The sequence below is a fragment of the Rhineura floridana genome, chromosome 3, assembly GCF_030035675.1.
Source record: "Rhineura floridana isolate rRhiFlo1 chromosome 3, rRhiFlo1.hap2, whole genome shotgun sequence".
NCBI lineage: Eukaryota > Metazoa > Chordata > Lepidosauria > Squamata > Rhineuridae > Rhineura > Rhineura floridana.
This window is the reverse complement of record NC_084482.1, coordinates 208,656,359-208,681,941: the sequence shown is the minus strand read 5'-3', so window position 1 is coordinate 208,681,941 and position 25,583 is coordinate 208,656,359. Positions and strand designations below refer to the sequence as shown.

The window sequence follows — 25,583 nt, the reverse complement described above, 5'->3', positions numbered from 1 at the left end:
TACTGCTGAGAGAGCAAGCAGAAGTAACAAGGTTGCAATCTCCCTGTCTCTCTCACAGCAGAGGTCATCCATCAGGGTGACCAAGGCTGATCCTGTTCCGAAACCAGGTTTGAATCCAGATTATGATGGATCTAGATAATCAGTCTCATCCAGGAATACCTGCAATTGCTCTATAACCACCTTCACCAAGAAAGGGGTGTTGGCAACTGGTTTATAGTTGTTACACTCCATTGGGTCTAGCGTGGACTTTTTAAGAAGTGGAGACACTGCTGCCTCTAAGGGCAGTGGCCATCACATCATCACACAAAGATGCATTTACTACACCTATTCAGTCATCCAGCTAGCTTTAATAAGCCAGGACGGACAAGGATCTATTGAGCAGGTGGTCGGGTGCATCACTGCAAGCATTTTGGCCACATGGTGCCCTGGGCTCCTGCTGGAAGGAAGGGTGGGATATAAATAAAATAATAAATAAATAAATAAATCATCAGGCCACATTAACTGGACTTGATCCCACAATACTGGGTTTGGTGTTGCTTTGGACACCTTGGCAGGCACTCCCACAATAGTAGCTTCTAAATCAATGTGGAGTCGAGTGACTTTGTCCTCAAAGCTGGACACTGTGCGCTGCAGAGGTCCACCCCCCTGGTCAGGAGTGATCAACCTCCAGACCACACGGAACAACTCAGCCAGATGGCTCCTTGAGGATGCAATGGAGGCAGCAAAGTTGGATCTCTCTTGGGGACAGCGGTATCGCATCCATTAGTATCCTATGTTCTGCGTGCAAGGCATCCTTCCTCCTTGGCTGCTGCTTTGAGAGTTGACCCAGCTGCATGGTTTTCTAAGGGTTAAAATGACTGAAATGAAATTCCTAGAGGGAAAGGAGAGGGGCCCATCTGTGCCCTTCAAGGGAAATGCGCCTCCCCTTCTCTGCATGTCACTTCCTGCCTAGATCTTGCCTGCGAGGACGCTGCTCCTGCCTCTCTCTCCCTCGGGCTGCAGCCCCGGTGGCCCCTTCCGGGTCTGGTGAGCCCCCCTTGTGCATTGGGCGAAGGGGAGTCCCAGGGCTGCTGGGGAGGGTGCAGAGGAGGAGCTGCAAGGCGGGGGGCGAGGAGGGGGCTGGGAGACCCCTGCAAAGGGGGATGGAGGGAGATTGAAAAGGCTGGAGCGGCCGACAAGGGCCAGGGAGAGACCCTCACCCCATAAGCAGGTGGCCTCTTGGGCTGAGCCTTTCCGGATCCCCATCACAACACCCACCATCAGGGAGCAGAGCTTCCTTTCCCCCACTCCCCTTAAAAACGAATCCTATTTAGTGAGATGTGCACATGATGGCAGCTGGATGGAAGGGATCAGTCGCAAAATCTTCTTGAAGCAAATTTTTAAAAAACATACTGATGCTGCTCCCACCAGCTTTTACAGTCCCTCCTAGAGTTCGTCTGTCTCTACAGCCAATAAAGTTGTGCAATTCCCAAGTGCCAGTCCTTTTCCTCTTTGCCTTGGGAGAGATTGGCCTTGAATCCAGCGGTCATTACAGCCAAGAAGCGGTCAATATGGATCCCCCTTGTACATTGATTGGCTCTCACCATTTGTTGTTGTGGGGAAGAGAAAGTCTCCAGGACCTGCGAGATAGAAGTTTGCAGAGGAGGGTGGACAGCCAAGCGCAGGTTCTGCCTTTCTTATGATCACTGCAAGCTCAGGCCGCCAGTCACCAGCAAGGTTTAGGGAGTGATTGGGGCTTGCTTTAAAAAAAAAAAGTTGTAAAAGGAAGTATGGAGCAGTGGGTGGATCCCTGCATGCTGAAGATGTTGTCTGCCAACGAGTGCTTCCTTTTCTTTGCCCAGGTAGGAGGTTTCTGAAGGAGGGGGTCTTCAAGGTGTGTGTGTGTGAGAGAGAGAGAGAGAGAGAGAGCTTTTGTTCAGTGGGGACTTACTCCAAAGTAAATGTGCCTTGGATGGCAGCCTTACAGCCCATTCCTATGCATGCTTACTCAGAAGCAGGTTCCACTGTGCTCCGCAGGCCTTACTACAGGATAAGTGTGCATCTCCCTAACAACTATAGAAAGGTCATCAGCAAGCGCTGCCAATACAAATAAATCACTTGCTTCTGATTTGTGTGTGTGAGCTCCATTCTAAAGCAGTAACTAGAAACCTCAGATTGGTCCATTCCTCTTTTGGAGCAGAGAGAGAGAATGTGTATTGCTAACACACTATCTCTCATAAAAACAAAAAAGCAAAAAGGGGGGTGGGGAAATGTGTGATTTTGTTGCAGCCCAAAGCCAGGAGTTAGGAAGGGAAAGAGAGAAAAAATCTTAGGAGAGAGGGAAGTGTGTGTGCCTGTGTGTGGTTGCATATACCTGGCTGTGAGTCCGGCTGCTTCTGTGGGGAGGTGGAGTTGTGTTACTGTAGGTCTGTCACCTGCTGATCTTAGACTGACAATGCTACATTCAGTGCACAATCAGGAATAGTATTTCAGATGGAGGGGGCTGGTAGTGATTGAAGATTTATAGTAATTCTGTTCAGATGCCCATGCTGGGATAAATTGAAGATTTAAATAGTTAAAAATGAAGCACTGATTCATTTGTCGTGGTTATTTATTAATACTTCATAATAACTACCACATTTCTTTCCTTTTTCATGTTTGAGCAAAAAGGATTTGAAATCCCCACTCAGCCACGAAGCTGCTTTGGTGCTCTTGGGCCCAACGTACCTCACAGGCTTGTTGTGAAGATCTAGAAGGAGGTGTAAAATGGCTGCAAAGGGGGACTTAGTGCTTGTGTCATAGGCATCAGATTTTGCTTCTTTGAACGAAAATGATGCATCAGTCAAGGAAGGGACGTGTTTTTTCCTCCACCCCCTTCCCTTCTTAGTACACCTCCAGGCTTCAACCAATCTGGCATGATTGTTGTGTGTTTAGATGCATGCATAAGTCCCAATTTTATTCAAGTGTGCTTATGCCCAGGTTGGTGAGTACAAGGGGCCCTCTGACCATGAACCCTCCTCTGCCCCTTCCTCACAAAAAATCCAAGGCTATAACCCGGCACCCACTCATGTGGAAATAAGTCCTATTAAACATCAAGAGACTTGCTTCTCTGAGTAGAGACATATACCATGGGATTCTTTAACATCCACTAACACTTACTGCGTAATGGAATGTGCAGAAAATAACTTGTAAGGAGTACCTGATCTCAAATGGAGACTACAAGGTGACAGAAGCCACCAGCTAAGTGGGGGAGGGGGAAACAGCAGCTCTTTAGGACCCCAGGGATTCCTGGTGTCCAAACAACTCACTTATCAATCTCAGAGACTGAAGCTTATCTTTATTGAATAAAATACAGTTTTATCGTATTGCTGCCCTGGGTTCCTTTGTGAGGAAGGGCAGGATATAGATTTAATAAATAACATAATCTTGGAAGGTTGAACATGGCTGTGAGGGGTGGCAGGGGGCGTGGTGTGAATATCATGAAAGGATCTTGCACTTCTAAGTCTGCTGCTGCACTCCGGCCCCTGCTTTAAGAGATGATCCAGCTACCTGATCTTCTAAGGGTTAAAATGAATGAAACTAGATTCCTAGAGAGGAAGAGAAGGGGAAGAGGGGTGTCTGTGCCCTTCAAAGGAAAATGTGCCTCCTCTCCCCCCACAGATCAAAGACGGATCAGCAAGACTCAGCTGCCCTTGAAGCAGGAGAGGCCCTGATTGGGACCTGTGTGGAGAAATTCCGTGGGGGAAACATGCAGAAGATCTTGGGGGAGAACAGCCTCCTCTCAGATGTCCAGTCCCAGCAGTTCAGGCATTTCCACAACCAGGAGGCTGTGGGGCCCCGAGAGGCTTGCAGTCGACTCTATCTTCTTTGCTGTCAGTGGCTGAAGCCAGAGCGACACACAAAGAACCAGATCCTGGACCTGGTGATCCTGGAGCAGTTCCTGAGGATCCTTCCACCGGAGATGGCGAGCTGGGTGAGGGAATGTGGAGCGGAGACCACTTCCCAGGCGGTGGCCCTGGCCGAAGGATTCCTCCTGAGCCAGGCAGAGGAGAAGAAGCAGGAAGAGCGGCAGGTGAGAGGGTTTTATCTAGATCAGGGAAAGCCAACGTGGTGCCCTCCAGATGATGTTAAACTAAAACTCCCATCATCACTGACCATTCATCATATTGGCTGGGGCTGAAGTGAGCTGGAGTTCACCAACATCTGGAGGGCACCACATTGGTTACCCCTGATATCCCATACCTCTAAGGGTTTTGCCTCTGTCAATCCTTTTCTATTCCTTCTCCCTGTTAGATGACTTCAGTTCTTATTTTCACAAGGGCATCTGCTTGGCCACTGTGTGAACAGGCTGCTGGATAAGATGGGCCACTGGTTTTTATGATCCAGCAGGTTTTTATGTTCTTATTGCTGTTTCAGGGAAAAAGTCTCTTTGCAGAAACAGGAACTGATTTCTCTGAGGCAGAGAGGACATCATCGGACACCAGACAGAGGCCACTAGGTAAGGATGTATGGGGTGTATCTCCATTTGCTCTCTCTCTGTTGATTTTGATTCCTTTCCCCTTGTCTCCAGCCTTTTCCACAGCTGAAAAAATGCTCTTATTTACATCACATCATGATTTCGAGATCTTGTAGCCAAGATCTCAAATGGGGAAAGATGTTTTATCACACCACTGAAATATAAACTGTGAATAGACAGCGGAAACTCACTCAAGACCCAAGTGCTGTTAGACAAATATCGCTTAACCTCTGAGACAAGTATATAGTAATGGCATCTGGGCACATTTTGTTCTCACAGGTGATGGAATGATGTCGGCAAGACCGGCTAAACCATCTTTTCTTTCTGGTGGATGGGAAGCTGCTGCTGTCGTACTGGATCAGGTAGGGGGAAGATTCATTAGGGGAGAGGCTGGGGGCAGCCTGGGTGCTTCTGTCCCCTCATCTCTTCTCTGGGCCTTAGTGACTCTCCCCCCTTTTCTTTGCTTCTCTTAAAGTTGCCCACAACAAAAGCTGTGAATGCCATTTAGGAAGGTTTCATTCCTGAGAACAATGATCAGCCATTTCACCTTAACATGTAGATCATCTTCATGCTATCTAGGATGAAGAAATGTTTTCTTTCTTGTTAAGGGTCCAGTGGTCTTTGAGGATGTGGCTGTGTATTTCACGGAAGAGGAGTGGGCCCTGCTGGATCCTGACCAGAGAGCTCTGCATAAGGAAGTCATGGAAGAGAATTGTGGGACTTTGGCCTGTCTTGGTAAGGCTCCTTGGTGGAGCGTAATATCAGGTTTTGAAATTCAACATTTCTCTGAGCGTGCATCTTCCAATTATGCCCTTTAGACAGTGGCCCACACAGAGAATTTAGAGGTCTGTTGGGCCGTGGGTCCTAAAGGAAAACGAAGATACCTGCTCTGTCTCCCTTTGAGTGAGTGGAGAGCTGCAACATGGCACTGTTTGCCTGGGGTTTTTATATTTTCCAGGACAAAGCACGTTAGCATTTCCCAAGCATGGAGCTACATGTAAGCATTACCTAGAGCAGTGGTTCTCATACTTTTTTGGTTCACTGCGCACTGTAAAACATATAAAAAATTTCTGGCGCACTTCGTGTGCAAAATTAAAAATATATTAATATATTTTAAACTATGAATAAAAATAAACTATAGAAAACTATTACTTACCCTATACAAATGGGTTTCTTCTCATTTTTAAAATATACTTTCATAATGTTTGAGGCACACCTAGCCACCTCTTAAGGCGCACCAGTGTGCCTGGGCGCACTGTTTGAGAATCACTGACCCAGAGGTTACACTGTCTATGTTACTTTCTAGCCAATCAGGTAATGTTAAACAATTCTCATATCAGCACTTTTCTTCTCTGAGCTAATGCATTCCAGTACTAATTCTTCCCAGGCCTTGGAGTGTACAGGGATGCTCAGTACCAGTGTTCTGTTCCCCTTATCGTATTGAGCCAGGCTGTACCTAGCCTACCATGTATACCAGTTATCATGGATGCCTTTGCGTAACAGGCAGGGGAGACGGCACCAAGGCGAGGACTTTTAGCTGGCCTGTTATACTATCATAATAAGCCCTATAGTTTTTTAAGAGAATATATATTGCTTACTGTTTGTATTTAAAAATCCCCCATTATCTCACCCCTTTGAAGCTAACTTGCTTCACACAATATCACATTCTCTTTTATTTATCCTTGTCCATTCTAATGTAAAATTCTGCTGATGCCAGGGTCATCAAACCAGGACATACCCATGTAATCAGTGAAAGGTATGATACCCATAACCATTGCTTGTTATCTAGTCCCGAGTACTATTTGGCTTGCCTCTTCAGGCATCTCTTCAGATTCGTTGTCTACGCTTCTCCCACTTTTGTTGCAGTAGATGGAGGTACCAAAATATTTGGGCTGCAAAATAAGTTACAGAAATAACACAATCCTAGCAGACATCAGTACAAAATGTTAAAACCACAACATAAAACAATATTTCCAGCAGCACAAGGAAACATTAAGAATTGCAATAAATGCAAATGCACAGAGAGCCATCTTAGAATCCCAGAAACCTGACTTAACAGCTCTGCCGTACTCTTTGCCCAACTGGTCCAGGATTGCTTGCTCTGACTGGCAGCATCTGTCTAAGCTTTCCATGGTCCTTCAGCTGTGGGGTACTGACCGTACAGCCTTGTAGGCTAGGATGAAAGAGGATGATTGGCCCAAGATTACCCAATGAGGTTGACCTCTGAATGGGAGCTGAACCTAGATGTCTATGGTTCAGATTAGCAGTCTATAGCACTGCAGTTGTTGCTGAATGCCAGACCTCAGAGAATGTTGTTAAACCCAACTAAATCCTTTCATCCTTTATCAGAAATCAGCATTTGTTCAATGATTTGTGGTGACATTTTTTCCTCAATTTCTTATCAGCTTCTCTCTTCCTTGCAGATGGTGATGAATGGGAGATCAAGAGTAAGCGAGAACTAGGTGGGAAAGAGATATCTGAAAAAGACAGATCTAAGAAGAGGGAAGAGCAGAGAGGGAAAGCTGAAGCAGAAGAGAAGAGGAGGAATGAATCATTTGCTTCTCAGGGCAGTGACTGCCATGAAACTTCAGCCCGAGAAAAAACAGACAAAAGAAACAAAAGCAGTAGTTCTTTTGGTGGTTGGGAAAGTCTCAGTTTTACAATGCATTGCAAAGGGGACAGCAAAAACCACCAAAGGGAGAAACTGTATGAATGCTTGCAATGTGGAAAGAGCTTTCTTTCCAGGTATAAATGTACTATCCATGCAAGAATTCATACTGGGGAAAAACCATATAAATGTTTAGAATGTGGAAAGAGCTTCAGAGTCAGTTCTGACCTTTCTTCCCACAAAAAAATACACATTGGGGAGAAACCATATAAATGCACAGAATGTGGAAAGGGCTTCACTGATAAGAGAAATCTCACTTTCCATGAAAGAATTCACACTGGGGAGAAACCATATAAATGCATGGAATGTGGAAAGAGCTTCATTCGCAAGACATCTCTCACTAATCATCTAATATCCCATACCGGGGAGAAACCATATAAATGCATGGAATGCGGAAAGGTCTTTTCTTCCAATTCTGCACTTCATTACCATAAAAACATTCACACTGGAGAGAAACCATATAAATGCGTGGAGTGTGAAAAGACCTTCAGTCACAAGATATCTCTCACTTTGCATCAAAGAGTTCATACAGGGGAGAAACGATATAAATGCCTGGAGTGTGGAAAGAGCTTTAGTCGGAAGATACGTCTCACTAATCATCAAAGAATTCACACAGGGGAGAAACCATATAAATGCTTGGAATGTGGAAAGAGCTTCCGTCAAAAGACATCTCTTGCTAATCATCAAATAACTCATACTGGGGAGAAACCATATAAATGCTTGGAGTGTGGAAAGAGCTTTATTCAGAAGATACATCTCACTAATCATCAAAGAATTCACACTGGGGAGAAACCATATAAATGCTTGGAATGTGGAAAGAGCTTCATTCGCAAGGTATCTCTCACTAATCATCAAATAACCCATACTGGGGAGACCCCATATAAATGCATGGAATGCGGAAAGGTCTTTCCTTCCAATTCTGCAGTTCATTTCCATAAAAATATTCACACTGGAGAGAAACCATATAAATGCGTGGAGTGTGAAAAGAGCTTCAGTCACGAGATATCTCTCACTTTGCATCAAAGACTTTATACAGGGGAGAAACCATATAAATGCCTGGAGTGTGGAAAGAGCTTTAGTCGGAAGATACGTCTCACTAATCATCAAAGAATTCACACTGGGGAGAAACCATATAAATGCTTGGAATGTGGAAAGAGCTTCCGTCAAAAGACCTCTCTTGCTAATCATCAAATAACTCATACTGGGGAGAAACCATATAAATGCTTGGAGTGTGGTAAGAGCTTCAGTGCCAAGATATCTCTCACTAATCATCAAAGAATTCATACAGGGGAGAGACCATATAAATGCTTGGAATGTGAAAAAAGCTTCATTCGCAAGGCATCTCTCACTTTGCATCAAATACTTCATACAGGGGAGAAACCCTATAAATGCTTGGAGTGTGGAAAGAGCTTCACTCAGAAGATGCATCTCACTAATCATCAAAGAATTCACACTGGGGAGAAACCATATAAATGCTTGGAATGTGGAAAGAGCTTCATTCGCAAGGCACATCTCACTAATCATCAAATAACTCATACTAGGGAGACCCCATATAAATGCATGGAATGTGGAAAGGGTTTTCCTTCCAGTTCTAAACTTACTTTCCATAAAATAATTCACACCGGGGAGAAACCATATAAATGCTTGGAATGTGGGAAGAGCTTCATTCGCAAGGTATCTCTCACTAATCATCAAATAACTCATACTGGCGAGACCCCATATAAATGCATGGAATGTGGAAAGGGCTTTCCTTCCAATTCTAAACTTACTTTCCATAAAATAATTCACACCGCAGAGAAACCATATAAATGCTTGGAATGTGGGAAGAGCTTCATTCGCAAGGTATCTCTCACTAATCATCAAATAACTCATACTGGGGAGACTCCATATAAATGCATGGAATGCGGAAAGGGCTTTCCTTCCAATTCTAAACTTACTTTCCATAAAAAAAATCACACTGGGTAGAAACCATATAAATGTGTGGAGTGTGAAAAGACCTTCACTCAAAAGATATGTCTCACTTTGCATCAAAAACTTCATACAGGGGAGAAACCATACAAATGCTAGGAATATGGAAAGAGCTTCATCCAGAAGACATCTCTCACTTTGCATCCAACAGTTCATACTGGGGAGAAGCCATATAAATGCTTGGGAGTGTGGAAAGGAAGAAAAGAGGACAGCAACTGTGGAATAGGATGATTTTTTGGGTTTTTTGTATCTTAAACAGATCAAGCAGTCCAACTGTTAACCTGTGTGATAGTGTGGAAGATCTTAGAAGAAACAGGCCCCCGTACATTTGCTCTGTGAAAGAACCTCTAAATGCAGAGAAAGCTGTGGAACATGACAGCCAGTGTGGTGTGCTGTACAACAGGATTGCACAGCTGATTATTTTGAATCTTTTCCCTCTTTTTAGTTCTTTGAAACTCGTGTGTGTGTGTGAGAGAGAGAGAGAGAGAGAGAAATAAAACTGAACTTTGAACCTCACCTAGAAATAAGGAGAAATATAATAAGAACATTGTATATATCAGGATTGCAGATGAGATAGAGTTTATCCCTAGAGGACTGGTTTAGAGGGAAATTGTGACAAAGACCTTTAACATTCAAGAAGGGACAAGTTCAAGGCAAGATATCCCTTATCTCAAAGAGAAGGTGAACAAAGGCCTTGGAACAAGGAAAAACCTGGCGCTAAGCAAAAAATAAAATTAAAGTAGTGCGTGCTCGCTTCTGACTTCCTCCAAACATGGGACACACCCACAGCATACATTTGATGCACTCATATAGCACTTTAGCAATCATGGTTTCCCCCCAAGAATCCTGGAAACTGTAGTTTGTTCAGGTTGATGACAGCTGTTACGAGACCCCCACCTCACAGAGCTTCGATTCCAGGCCCTTCATTAATGGCTGCAGCCAAGTCTGTTAACTGTTTACTTCTATGACAAAAAGAATTGGCCCAGGGGCGTGCTGCCATAGAAATTACTACCTGGTCATGCTTCCAGAAGAAGGCAGGCAGGCTTTCCTCCTCATCTGGCTGGAGGAAATGGCATCCTGAGTATTGGAGAACAATAGGCCAAGGACCAGACTTGCCTTGAGCTGGAGATGGGAGAGCGAGGCTTGACTTGCTCTCTGTGTAGAGTCCAAAGCTCTGACTTCGAAGGCCCCTTGGAACCTAATGGGGAGCAGGATCTGGTGGGAATGCTGTGAGTCCTTCCATCTACCGAGCCTGTACGTAAGTGTAATTAAAACCATGTATCCCAAAGACACCGTCGTCTCCAGTGGTCCTCACTCTACTGAGAAGAAAGCAGAGGCATGTGCTGGCACCCCTGAACCCACTCAGTGCTCAGTGATGGGAGTGCCTAAAATGATTTGAGGCTTGAGAAATTCCTTTTCCCTGAGTTCTGCTGGATCTCCATTCTTCTGTGGGGATTTCATTCTCTTAACTGTTCTCATTTTTGCAAGATGGGTCATGATTCCTGCTTCCCGATTATTCTCCCGTGTTTCACCAGTGGCAGTTACTGACGCATTAAGGTATATTTGCTGTATATTTCTTCCTTTTATGTATCAATGCCTGAACACCTCTATGCACATACATTCATGTCATTTATTATTGATACTGCTACTGGGATATATGTATCTATGTATGAAAATGAATGATACAGAGGCATGTAGAATTCTTTCTTGCTAGTAACACACATTCAGGTTTTATTCTGGTCCTTTATTCTTGCTTCCTCTTTCTGATCCTTTGCTTTCTTTTTGTTTCTGGGAACCTAGCCAATGTTCGTCCTATAAAGTAAACATAGTGATAGCAGGAAGCGTGCATCTCTGGTTGCTGTCCTACTGGCCAGACCTCCCCTTTAGCAGCATAGAGGGCCAGCTGCCAGGTCTGACTGCAAAAGAAACAAAGCAGGTGTGCTAGTGACCATGGGCTAGTTGATCTGGCGTCATCCAGGCCTGCCTAGCAACCACTCCACAAAGCTTGCATAGTAAAACCTCCAGCAATTGCAGTCAGGAAAGCACAGCAGCTAATACAGCCAGGATAGGATTGCAGGTAAGATTGTTTAGATAGGAGGGGCTTATATAAGACAGTCAGCCCGGGACATTTTTACCAGTGCTGGTTGCGCCTGGTCAGAAGAACAGAAGACTGCTGCCCTGCTGTAGATCCACACACAACAAGGGTGAGGGCATTCTGTTACATATTGTACCGACAGGACTTGTAATGTGATGTATTGTATAGTTTGGTATACATCCCCTGTAATGTGTTGTGTTGATCTAGAACCAGAGTCCCAGAGTGCAGAACACGGAACAATGGGCTCAAATTGCAGGAAGCCAGATTTCTACTGAACATCAGGAAAAACTTCCTGTTAGAGCAGTACAACGACGGAACCAATGACTTAGGGAGGTGGTGGGCACTCCGACACTGGAGGCATTCAAGAGGCAGCTGGACAGCCACTTGTCAGGTCTGTTTTAATTTGGATTCCTGCATTGAGCAGGGGGTTGGACTCGATGGGCTTATAGGCCCCTTCTAACTCTACAGCTCTATGATTCTATGAACGCTGATTCCTTGGCTACGGCCACGCATAGTATTATATGTATGTTTTATGAGTTAATAAATAGAACATTATGAGATCTTCTGCTGTTGGGCTCTTAATTAATTTTCCTGAAATATCCCTAGACCTAAATATATTCTTTGGTGGGATCTCCGACCTGTAGTCCACCTATCTCAAACCATCTGCTGGCAGGAGCCTGGAAGCTCAGGTGACCATCGTATTTGCCTAGAGGTAGTCTGGATAGCTCACGAATAAAGGGGGTACAGGGAGCCCTCAGTCTTGAGCATTCACAGAAAGAGGCCATTTGGCGTGTTTCAAGAGGAATGAAGGCGACGCATTTGGACATTGGGCTAAGGCAAACAGTTGCATCGCATTTTGTTAGTTGCTAGCAAGACAGTGGGAGTGGAATCTCACTGAAGAAGGAAAAAAGCAAGCGAGCGAAACATAGCTAAACAAAGGGTGGAGAAGGGATAGAGAGGGAATTCAAATGTCCTGCAGCCAAGCCAGGCTGACAATGCGCACCCAGCGAGACTTGCCTTCCGCTGCTCAGACACACACTCATATACATACACATAAGAGTGTGCACACATCTCTCTCCCATGCAGAAGCCTGTCCAGGCTAGCGGGCAGAGAAACAACCAGGGAAACCACCCCAATCACTTCTCCAGCACTAAGAGAAAAAGCCCTTTCTGATTTTGCAAGATCTTTTCAGCAGCAGGCAGGCAGGCAGCAAAGGGATTGGGGAAAACATTCCCACGGCTTCTACAACTTTCACATGCAAGCTTGGAAGAAAAGCCCTTTCAGGCATTGCAAGTTCCCCGTCTGCAACGAAGTGACAACAATAATCATCCCCATCTCGTGTGGATGTGTGGTGCATTTAAAATTTGCTATATTTAAACAAATTGAATAAAATAAATGTTGGGGACAGGTCATTCCTCAGTGTTAGGGCAATTGCCTTGCATGCAGAAGGTCCCAGATTCAATCCCCAAAGGCATCTCCAGGCCCCATCACTGGTTTATCTCAAAGGTTACATGGCAGGATGAATAATCCTCACATTCAAGGATGCTTTGCCAGCACCCTTCCTGCTCCTCCAGCGTTCAGCTAGGCATAATGATCTCCATAGCTCCCTGAAACCAAACTTTGGCTCGTACAGTAAATGGATCTCCTCCTTTGATACAGCACCTCGGACCCAGAAACTAATTCCAAAAAGGACATAAGTAACAAAAGGGATGAGGGCTCAGTGAAAGGCTGAGAGACGGAGACCAAACAGAGGAGGCAGAGTTGTGAAGGGTAGATCAGTAGGACAGATGCTGCATCTTCTTACTCACAGATCAAAGATGGATCAGCAAGACTCAGCTGTCCCTGAAGGAGTAAGAGGCCCTGATGCCATGGAGAGAATAGTACCCTGCAGAACCCTGTAGAATAAGTGCCAGGGGGCCTAGGAACACTCACCCACTGTTACTTTCTGGACGTGTCCCTAAAGGTAAGAGAGGAACCACCATAATACAGTGCCTCCAATACCCATCCAATGAGTAGGTCCAGGTGGATACCATGGTCAATGGTAAAATACTGCTGAGAGAGCAAGCAGAAGTAACAAGGTTGCAATCTCCCTGTCTCTCTCACAGCAGAGGTCATCCATCAGGGTGACCAAGGCTGATCCTGTTCCGAAACCAGGTTTGAATCCAGATTATGATGGATCTAGATAATCAGTCTCATCCAGGAATACCTGCAATTGCTCTATAACCACCTTCACCAAGAAAGGGGTGTTGGCAACTGGTTTATAGTTGTTACACTCCATTGGGTCTAGCGTGGACTTTTTAAGAAGTGGAGACACTGCTGCCTCTAAGGGCAGTGGCCATCACATCATCACACAAAGATGCATTTACTACACCTATTCAGTCATCCAGCTAGCTTTAATAAGCCAGGACGGACAAGGATCTATTGAGCAGGTGGTCGGGTGCATCACTGCAAGCATTTTGGCCACATGGTGCCCTGGGCTCCTGCTGGAAGGAAGGGTGGGATATAAATAAAATAATAAATAAATAAATAAATCATCAGGCCACATTAACTGGACTTGATCCCACAATACTGGGTTTGGTGTTGCTTTGGACACCTTGGCAGGCACTCCCACAATAGTAGCTTCTAAATCAATGTGGAGTCGAGTGACTTTGTCCTCAAAGCTGGACACTGTGCGCTGCAGAGGTCCACCCCCCTGGTCAGGAGTGATCAACCTCCAGACCACACGGAACAACTCAGCCAGATGGCTCCTTGAGGATGCAATGGAGGCAGCAAAGTTGGATCTCTCTTGGGGACAGCGGTATCGCATCCATTAGTATCCTATGTTCTGCGTGCAAGGCATCCTTCCTCCTTGGCTGCTGCTTTGAGAGTTGACCCAGCTGCATGGTTTTCTAAGGGTTAAAATGACTGAAATGAAATTCCTAGAGGGAAAGGAGAGGGGCCCATCTGTGCCCTTCAAGGGAAATGCGCCTCCCCTTCTCTGCATGTCACTTCCTGCCTAGATCTTGCCTGCGAGGACGCTGCTCCTGCCTCTCTCTCCCTCGGGCTGCAGCCCCGGTGGCCCCTTCCGGGTCTGGTGAGCCCCCCTTGTGCATTGGGCGAAGGGGAGTCCCAGGGCTGCTGGGGAGGGTGCAGAGGAGGAGCTGCAAGGCGGGGGGCGAGGAGGGGGCTGGGAGACCCCTGCAAAGGGGGATGGAGGGAGATTGAAAAGGCTGGAGCGGCCGACAAGGGCCAGGGAGAGACCCTCACCCCATAAGCAGGTGGCCTCTTGGGCTGAGCCTTTCCGGATCCCCATCACAACACCCACCATCAGGGAGCAGAGCTTCCTTTCCCCCACTCCCCTTAAAAACGAATCCTATTTAGTGAGATGTGCACATGATGGCAGCTGGATGGAAGGGATCAGTCGCAAAATCTCCTTGAAGCAAATTTTTAAAAAACATACTGATGCTGCTCCCACCAGCTTTTACAGTCCCTCCTAGAGTTCGTCTGTCTCTACAGCCAATAAAGTTGTGCAATTTCCAAGTGCCAGTCCTTTTCCTCTTTGCCTTGGGAGAGATTGGCCTTGAATCCAGCGGTCATTACAGCCAAGAAGCGGTCAATATGGATCCCCCTTGTACATTGATTGGCTCTCACCATTTGTTGTTGTGGGGAAGAGAAAGTCTCCAGGACCTGCGAGATAGAAGTTTGCAGAGGAGGGTGGACAGCCAAGCGCAGGTTCTGCCTTTCTTATGATCACTGCAAGCTCAGGCCGCCAGTCACCAGCAAGGTTTAGGGAGTGATTGGGGCTTGCTTTAAAAAAAAAAAGTTGTAAAAGGAAGTATGGAGCAGTGGGTGGATCCCTGCATGCTGAAGATGTTGTCTGCCAACGAGTGCTTCCTTTTCTTTGCCCAGGTAGGAGGTTTCTGAAGGAGGGGGTCTTCAAGGTGTGTGTGTGTGTGTGAGAGAGAGAGAGAGAGCTTTTGTTCAGTGGGGACTTACTCCAAAGTAAATGTGCCTTGGATGGCAGCCTTACAGCCCATTCCTATGCATGCTTACTCAGAAGCAGGTTCCACTGTGCTCCGCAGGCCTTACTACAGGATAAGTGTGCATCTCCCTAACAACTATAGAAAGGTCATCAGCAAGCGCTGCCAATGCAAATAAATCACTTGCTTCTGATTTGTGTGTGTGAGCTCCATTCTAAAGCAGTAACTAGAAACCTTCTCAAATTGGTCCATTCCTCTTTTGGAGCAGAGAGAGAGAATGTGTATTGCTAACACACTATCTCTCATAAAAACAAAAAAGCAAAAAGGGGGGTGGGGAAATGTGTGATTTTGTTGCAGCCCAAAGCCAGGAGTTAGGAAGGGAAAGAGAGAAAAAATCTTAGGAGAGAGGGAAGTGTGTGTGCCTGTGTGTGGTTGCATATACCTGGTTGTGAGTCCGGCTGCTTCTGTGGGGAGGTGGAGTTGTGTTACTGTAGGTCTGTCACCTGCTGATCTTAGACTGACAATGCTACATTCAGTGCACAATCAGGAATAGTATTTCAGATGGAGGGGGCTGGTAGCGATTGAAGATTTATAGTAATTCTGTTCAGATGCCCATGCTGGGATAAATTGAAGATTTAAATAGTTAAAAATGAAGCACTGATTCATTTGTCGTGGTTATTTATTAATACTTCATAATAACTACCACATTTCTTTCCTTTTTCATGTTTGAGCAAAAAGGATTTGAAATCCCCACTCAGCCATGAAGCTGCTTTGGTGCTCTTGGGCCCAACGTACCTCACAGGCTTGTTGTGAAGATCTAGAAGGAGGTGTAAAATGGCTGCAAAGGGGGACTTAGTGCTTGTGTCATAGGCATCAAATTTTGCTTCTTTGAACGAAAATGATGCATCAGTCAAGGAAGGGACGTGTTTTTTCTCCACCCCCTTCCCTTCTTAGTACACCCCCAGGCTTCAACCAATCTGGCATGATTGTTGTGTGTTTAGATGCATGCATAAGTCCCAATTTTATTCAAGTGTGCTTATGCCCAGGTTGGTGAGTACAAGGGGCCCTCTGACCATGAACCCTCCTCTGCCCCTTCCTCACAAAAAATCCAAGGCTATAACCCGGCACCCACTCATGTGGAAATAAGTCCTATTAAACATCAAGAGACTTGCTTCTCTGAGTAGAGACATATACCATGGGATTCTTTAACATCCACTAACACTTACTGCATAGTGGAATGTGCAGAAAATAACTTGTAAGGAGTACCTGATCTCAAATGGAGACTACAAGGTGACAGAAACCACTAGCCAAGTGCATGGGAGGGGAAAACAGCAGCTCTTTAGGACCCCAGGGATTCCTGGTGTCCAAACAACTCACTTATCAATCTCAGAGACTTAAAGCTTATCTTTATTGAATAAAATACAGTTTTATCGTATTGCTGCCCTGGGTTCCTTTGTGAGGAAGGGCAGGATATAGATTTAATAAATAACATAATCTTGGAAGGTTGAACATGGCTGTGAGGGGTGGCAGGGGGCGTGGTGTGAATATCATGAAAGGATCTTGCACTTCTAAGTCTGCTGCTGCACTCCGGCCCCTGCTTTAAGAGATGATCCAGCTACCTGATCTTCTAAGGGTTAAAATGAATGAAACTAGATTCCTAGAGAGGAAGAGAAGGGGAAGAGGGGTGTCTGTGCCCTTCAAAGGAAAATGTGCCTCCTCTCCCCCCACAGATCAAAGACGGATCAGCAAGACTCAGCTGCCCTTGAAGCAGGAGAGGCCCTGATTGGGACCTGTGTGGAGAAATTCCGTGGGGGAAACATGCAGAAGATCTTGGGGGAGAACAGCCTCCTCTCAGATGTCCAGTCCCAGCAGTTCAGGCATTTCCACAACCAGGAGGCTGTGGGGCCCCGAGAGGCTTGCAGTCGACTCTATCTTCTTTGCTGTCAGTGGCTGAAGCCAGAGCGACACACAAAGAACCAGATCCTGGACCTGGTGATCCTGGAGCAGTTCCTGAGGATCCTTTCACCAAAGATGGCGAGCTGGGTGAGGGAATGTGGAGCGGAGACCAGTTCCCAGGCGGTGGCCCTGGCCGAAGGATTCCTCCTGAGCCAGGCAGAGGAGAAGAAGCAGGAAGAGCGGCAGGTGAGAGGGTTTTATCTAGATCAGGGAAAGCCAACGTGGTGCCCTCCAGATGATGTTAAACTAAAACTCCCATCATCACTGACCATTCATCATATTGGCTGGGGCTGAAGTGAGCTGGAGTTCACCAACATCTGGAGGGCACCACATTGGTTACCCCTGATATCCCATACCTCTAAGGGTTTTGCCTCTGTCAATCCTTTTCTATTCCTTCTCCCTGTTAGATGACTTCAGTTCTTATTTTCACAAGGGCATCTGGTTGGCCACTGTGTGAACAGGCTGCTGGATAAGATGGGCCACTGGTCTGATCCAGCAGGCTCTTTTCATGTTCTTATTGCTGTTTCAGGGAAAAAGTCTCTTTGCAGAAACAGGAACTGATTTCTCTGAGGCAGAGAGGACATCATCGGACACCAGACAGAGGCCACTAGGTAAGGATGTATGGGGTGTATCTCCATTTGCTCTCTCTCTGTTGATTTTGATTCCTTTCCCCTTGTCTCCAGCCTTTTCCACAGCTGAAAAAATGCTCTTATTTACATCACATCACGATTTTGTACATGGGAACCAGCACTTTGATTTGTGGCCAAGTTCTCAAATGGGGAAAGATGTTTTATCATACCACTGAAATATAAACTGAATAAACATCAAGTGCTGTTAGACAAATATCGCTTAACCTCTGAGACAAGTATATAGTAATGGCATCTGGGCACATTTTGTTTCTCACAGGTGATGGAATGATGTCGGCAAGACCTGCTAAACCATCTTCTCTTTCTGGTGGATGGGAAGCTGCTGCTGTCGTACCGGATCAGGTAGGGGGAAGATTCATTAGGGGAGAGGCTGGGGGCAGCCTGGGTGCTTCAGTCCCCTCATCTCTTCCCTGGGCCTTAGTGAATCTCTCTCCTTCTCTTGGCTTCTCTTAAAGTTGCCCACAACAAAAGCTGTGAATGCCATTTAAGAAGGTTTCAGTCCTGAGAACAATGATCAGCCATTTCACCTTAACATGTAGATCATCTTCATGCTATCTAGGATGAGGAAATGTTTTCTTTCTTGTTAAGGGTCCAGTGGTCTTTGAGGATGTGGCTGTGTATTTCACAGAAGAGGAGTGGGCCCTGCTGGATCCTGACCAGAGAGCTCTGCATAAGGAAGTCATGGAAGAGAATTGTGGGACTTTGGCCTGTCTTGGTAAGGCTCCCTGGTGGAGCGTAATATCTGTTAAACAGTGGCCCACACAGAGAATTTAGAGGTCCGTTGGGCCGGGGGTCCTAAAGGAAAACAAAGATACCTGCTCTGTCTCCCTTTGAGTGAGTGGAGAGCTGCAACATGGCACTGTCCACCTGGGATTTTTATATTTTCCAGGACAAAGCACGTTAGCATTTCTCAAGCATGGAGCTACACGTAAGCATTACCTAGAGGTTACACTGTCTACGTTATTTTCTAGCCAATCAAGTAATGTTAAACAATTCTCATATCAGCACTTTTCTTCTCTGAGCTAATGCATTCCAGTACTAATTCTTCCCAGGTCTTGGAGAGTACAGGGATTCTCAGTAGCAGTGTTCTGTTCCCCTTATCGTATTGAGCCAGGCTGTACCTAGCCTACCATGTATACCAGTTATCATGGATGCATTTGCGTAACAGGCAGGGGAGACGGCACCAAGGCGAGGACTTTTAGCTGGCCTGTTATACTATCATAATAAGCCCTATAGTTTTTTAAGAGAATATATATTGCTTACTGTTTGTATTTAAAAATCCCCCATTATCTCACCCCTTTGAAGCTAACTTGCTTCACACAATATCACATTCTCTTTTATTCATCCTTGTCCATTCTAATGTAAAATTCTGCTGATGCCAGGGTCATCAAACCAGGACATACCCATGTAATCAGTGAAAGGTATGATACCCATAACCATTGCTTGTTATCTAGTCCCGAGTACTATTTGGCTTGCCTCTTCAGGCATCTCTTCAGATTCGTTGTCTACGCTTCTCCCACTTTCGTTGCAGTAGATAGAGGTACCAAAATATTTGGGCTGCAAAATAAGTTACAGAAATAACACAGTCCTAGCAGACATCAGTACAAAATGTTAAAACCACAACATAATCAAAACAATGTTTCCAGCAGCAGAAGGAAACATTAAGAATTGCAATAAATGCAAATGCACAGAGAGCCATTTTAGAATCCCAGAAACCTGACTTAACAGCTCTGCCGTACTCTTTGCCCAACTGGTCCAGGATTGCTTGCTCTGACTGGCAGCATCTGTCTAAGCTTTCCGTGGTCCTTCAGCTGTGGGGTACTGACCGTACAGCCTTGTAGGCTAGGATGAAAGAGGATGATTGGCCCAAGATTACCCAATGAGGTTGACCTCTGAATGGGAGCTAAACCCAGATGTCTATGGTTCAGATTAGCAGTCTATAGCACTGCAGTTGTTGCTGAATGCCAGACCTCAGAGAATGTTGTTAAACCCAACTAAATCCTTTCATTTCATCCTTTATCAGAAATCAACATTTGTTTAATGATTTGTGGTGACATTTTTTCCTCAGTTTCTTATCAGCTTCTCTCTTCCTTGCAGATGGTGATGAATGGGAGATCAAGAGTAAGAGAGAACTAGGCGGGAAAGAGATATCTGAAAAAGAAAGAACTAAGAAGAGGGAAGAGCAGAGAGGGAAAGCTGAAGCAGAAGAGAAGAGGAGGAATGAATCATTTGCTTCTCAGGGCAGTGACTGCCATGAAACTTCAGCCCGAGAAAAAACAGACAAAAGAAACAAAAGCAGTAGTTCTTTTGGTGGTTGGGAAAGTCTCAGTTTTACAATGCATTGCAAAGGGGACAGCAAAAACCACCAAAGGGAGAAACTGTATGAATGCTTGCAATGTGGAAAGAGCTTTCTTTCCAGGTATAAATGTACTATCCATGCAAGAATTCATACTGGGGAAAAACCATATAAATGTTTAGAATGTGGAAAGAGCTTCAGAGTCAGTTCTGACCTTTCTTCCCACAAAAAAATACACATTGGGGAGAAACCATATAAATGCACAGAATGTGGAAAGGGCTTCACTGATAAGAGAAATCTCATTTTCCATCAAAGAATTCACACTGGGGAGAAACCATATAAATGCATGGAATGTGGAAAGAGCTTCATTCGCAAGACATCTCTTACTAATCATGAAATAACTCATACTGGGGACACCCCATATAAATGCATAGAATGCGGAAAGGTCTTTCCTTCCAATTCTAAACTTAATTTCCATAAACAAATTCACACTGGGGAGAAACCGTATAAATGCGTGGAGTGTGAAAAGAGCTTCAGTCACAAGATATCTCTCACTTTGCATCAAAGACTTCATACAGGGGAGAAACGATATAAATGCCTGGAGTGTGGAAAGAGCTTTAGTCGGAGGATACGTCTCACTAATCATCAAAGACTTCATACAGGGGAGAAACCATATAAATGCTTGGAATGTGGAAAGAGCTTCCGTCAAAAGACCTCTCTTGCTAATCATCAGATAACTCATACTGGGGAGAAACCATATAAGTGCTTGGAGTGTGGTAAGAGCTTCAGTGGCAAGACATCTCTCACTAATCATCAAAGAATTCATACAGGGGAGAGACCATATAAATGCTTGGAGTGTGAAAAAAGCTTCATTCGCAAGACATCTCTCACTTTGCATCAAATACTTCATACAGGGGAGAAACCATATAAATGCTTAGAATGTGGGAAAAGCTTCACTGATAAGAGAAATCTCACTTTTCATCAAAGAATTCACACTGGGGAGAAACCATATAAATGCTTGGAATGTGGAAAGAGCTTCATTCGCAAGGCACATCTCACTAATCATCAAATAACTCATACTAGGGAGACCCCATATAAATGCATGGAATGTGGAAAGGGGTTTCCTTCCAATTCTAAACTTACTTTCCATAAAATAATTCACACCGGGGAGAAACCATATAAATGCTTGGAATGTGAGAAGAGCTTCATTCGCAAGGTATCTCTCACTAATCATCAAATAACTCATACTGGCGAGACCCCATATAAATGCATGGAATGTGGAAAGGGCTTTCCTTCCAATTCTAAACTTACTTTCCATAAAAAAGTTCACTCTGGGGAGAAACCATATAAATGCTTGGAATGTGGAAAGAGCTTCATTCGCAAGGTATCTCTCACTAATCATCAAATAACTCATACTGGGGAGACTCCATATAAATGCATGGAATGCGGAAAGGGCTTTCCTTCCAATTCTAAACTTACTTTCCATAAAAAAAATCACACTGGGGAGAAACCATATAAATGTGTGGAGTGTGAAAAGAGCTTCACTCAAAAGATATCTCTCACTTTGCATCAAAAACTTCATACAGCGGAGAAACCATATACCTGCTTGGAATGTGGAAAGACCTTCAGTCAAAAGACATCTCTTGCTAATCATCAAACAACTCACACTGGGGAGAAGCCATATAAATGCTTGGCATGTGGAAAGAGCTTCAGTTACAAGACATCTCTCACTAAACATCAAAAAATCCATACAGGGGAGAAACCATACAAATGCTAGGAATATGGAAAGAGCTTCATCCAGAAGACATCTCTCACTTTGCATCCAACAGTTCATACTGGGGAGAAACCATATAAATGCTTGGGAGTGTGGAAAGAGCCTCAGCCAGAACATACAGGGGAGAAGCCATATAAATGCTTAGAATATGGAATGAGCTTCAGAGCCAGTTAGAATATGGAATGGGTTTCAGAGCCAATTAGAATAGGGTGTCATGGCCCCATCAGAGGACTCATCAGATGAGGATGACTCGGGAGTAACATCAGCAGACCCAGAAGGAGAAATGGAGGAAACTCCTGAGAACCCAGCTCCTTCTCCCCCTCAGCTGCAGAGCACCCCAGACACAGCTGAAGCCCTTCAGCCAGACGCAGACAGTGAACAGGATACTCCCCCCTCACCTGCAGAACGTAGACAACAGAAGGTCAGGCAGAAGAGGGGCAGGAATGTCCACTTAAGGCCAAAATGCTGATGGCTCACACCTGCTGACAAACCTGCTCCTTAAAAGTCAAACCTTGGCTTCAGCTTGTTGCTGACTACAACGTCAGGTGTGACCACTGTGTGTCTTCCTATTCCCTGAACCTTGACTTGGACTGATCTCTCGGCAAACTAGACCCGGACTTTCACTGACATCTCTTCTGGATTTCTGGCTTGGCACGTAAGCTTTGAACGGCCTCTGCCCTTATCTTGCTTCCTTCTTGCTAGCCTGGCAGATTTATAGCCAAGCTGCCAGCTGAGGACTTACGGCCTGGCAATTACCAAGGAATCTCCAGCCCTGCCTGCACCCCCACTGACACTGCTGTCTCAGTGAAGAGCTGACAGAGGGAATGGACTTCAAAGCCAGTTCTAATCTTTCATTCCACAAAAGAATTGACACTGTGGAGATACCATATAAATGTTTGGAATGTGAAAAGAGCTTCTGTTGGAGTTCCAAACTCACTCCCATCAAGGAATTCAAGCATGTGAGAAACCATACAAACGCTTAGAATGTGGAAAGGGCTTGAGCTACATTCATTTCCCATCAGAGAATTCACACAAGAGAGAAATTGTTAAATAATGCTTGGATTGTTGAGTGAGCTTCAGAAGAAACAGAAATGTCATCATTCCAAGAATTCACAAACGGAAAACCATATTAGTGTGTCGTGGTAGGAAAACTTGTCTCCCAGGTGAAAGATGGAAGGGGATGTTGTATTTGAGAGACAGGGTGACTTGATCAGTGGTTGTTGTTTCTTCATGTGATATTGATATGTATACTAGTTACTGGAAACAGCTTCCCAGGGGCTTCTGGTTGGCCTGATTCAACAGGCCCTTCTTACGCTTTTATTGGTGCTCCTAGTGTGTATCCAACTTGATTCATTTATATTTTGTGGTTTTTCTCTGTTAATATTGTTTCCATTCACTTGTTGCATTTATTATGCTTTTATTGTGTGCTTTTTAATTTGTTTTTATGTGTACATGTTTGCTATTGTTCCAAGATCCTTTGACCTCAACTTGGAAAAAAATGGAAATGCGCTGTTTTCAAGTCGATTCCAACTTATGATGACCCTCATGTTAAGTGTTATTCAGAGGGGGTTTACCATTGCCTTCCTCTGAGGCTGAGAGGCAGTGACTGGCCCAAGATCACCCAGTGAGCTTCATGGCTAGGGGGGGATTCAAACCCTCACACAAATACTAGCTTCAGTAAGAAGATGTAGCTTACTTCTCATCAAAGAATTCAGAGTGGAGAATCCATATAAATGCTTATGCAAGTGAAGTCCTTTAAGTGTCTCAATGGGCAAAACATGGTGGTCAAACAGAACCCATGAGGCTAGTGCTTACCAAAGCTGTCCTAAGCACATGGCTTTTAGTTTAAAAGTGGAACATGGCCACCAATCCAGAACGGAATTCTAGGGGACAGGGCCTGGCGGTTTGGGATGCATGTTCACTGATATCAGTCTGGTGTCCCAGATATAAGGTTCGGAACAAACAGGAGATGATGATTATTATTATATCCCACCCTTCTTCCCAGTAGGAGCCCAGGGCAGCAAATTCGTCCAGGTTTTAAAATAAAATAGTGTTAGCAATAGTAGAGAAACATTTAAAAATAGGAAGAAAAGAGGACAGCAACTGTGGAATAGGATGATTTTTCGGTTTTTTTGTATCTTAAACAGATCAAGCAGTCCAACTGTTAACCTGTGTGATAGTGTGGAAGATCTTAGAAGAAACAGGCCCCCGTACATTTGCTCTGTGAAAGAACCTCTAAATGCAGAGAAAGCTGTGGAACATGACAGCCAGTGTGGTGTGCTGTACAACAGGATTGCACAGCTGATTATTTTGAATCTTTTCCCTCTTTTTAGTTCTTTGAAACTCGTGTGTGTGTGTGTGAGAGAGAGAAAGAGAAATCTGAACTTTGAACCTCACCTAGAAATAAGGAGAAATATAATAACATTATATATATCAGGACTGCAGATGAGATAGAGTTTATCCATAGAGAACTGGTTTGACAAAAACAAGTATTCAAGAAGGGACAAGTTCAAGGCAAGATATCCCTTCTCTCAAAGAGAAGGTGAACAAAGGCCTTGGAACAAGGAAAAATCTGGCGCTAAGCAAAAAATAAAATTAAAGTAGTGCGTGCTCGCTTCTGACTTCCTCCAAACATGGGACACACCCACAGCATACATTTGATGCACTCATATAGCACTTTAGCAATCATGGTTTCCCCCCAAGAATCCTGGAAACTGTAGTTTGTTCAGGTTGATGACAGCTGTTACGAGACCCCCACCTCACAGAGCTTCGATTCCAGGCCCTTCATTAATGGCTCCAGCCAAGTCTGTTAACTGTTTACTTCTATGACAAAAAGAATTGGCCCAGGGGCATGCTGCCATAGAAATTACTACCTGGTCATGCTTCCAGAAGAAGGCAGGCTTTCCTCCTCATCTGGCTGGAGGAAATGGCATCCTGAGTATTGGAGAACAATAGGCCAAGGACCAGACTTGCCTTGAGCTGGAGATGGGAGAGGGAGGCTTGACTTGCTCTCTGTGTAGAGTCCAAAGCTTTGACTTCAAAGGCCCCTTGGAACCTAATGGGGAGCAGGATCTGGTGGGAACGCTGTGAGTCCTTCCATCTACCGAGCCTGTACGTAAGTGTAATTAAAACCATGTATCCCAAAGACACCGTCGTCTCCAGTGGTCCTCACTCTACTGAGAAGAAAGCAGAGGCATGTGCTGGCACCCCTGAACCCACTCAGTGCTCAGTGATGGGAGTGCCTAAAATGATTTGAGGCTTGAGAAATTCCTTTTCCCTGAGTTCTGCTGGATCTCCATTCTTCTGTGGGGATTTCATTCTCTTAACTGGTCTCATTTTTGCAAGATGGGTCATGATTCCTGCTTCCCGATTATTCTCCCGTGTTTCACCAGTGGCAGTTACTGACATGCATTAAGGTATATTTGCTGTATATTTCTTCCTTTTATGTATCAATGCCTGAACACCTCCATGCACATATATTCATGCCATTTATTATTTTTATATATATATAATGCTCTTAGTATAACACCAGGAATGTTCACAACTTTCTACATCTCGTTTGCAAGACAAAGCACAGGGTCTGTTATATTGCTTGTTTTTACTATGGAACCAGCTAGTTACCCAAGGCCACTGATGACAGCGTAGTCTGTGTAATGATAACATGTAGAGGATGTGTGAGTGTGAATGAGTTTCTCGTTCTGGGTCTTATGGCTGAAACCTGAGGC

At 44.9% G+C, this 25,583-nt stretch overlaps 1 pseudogene; it reads left to right on the top strand.

Moving 5' to 3' along the window:
• The first annotated feature begins 1,072 nt into the window (after positions 1-1,072).
• On the top strand, positions 1,073-25,258 carry LOC133378914 (zinc finger protein 91-like; annotated as a pseudogene).
• The last annotated feature ends 325 nt before the right edge of the window (positions 25,259-25,583 follow it).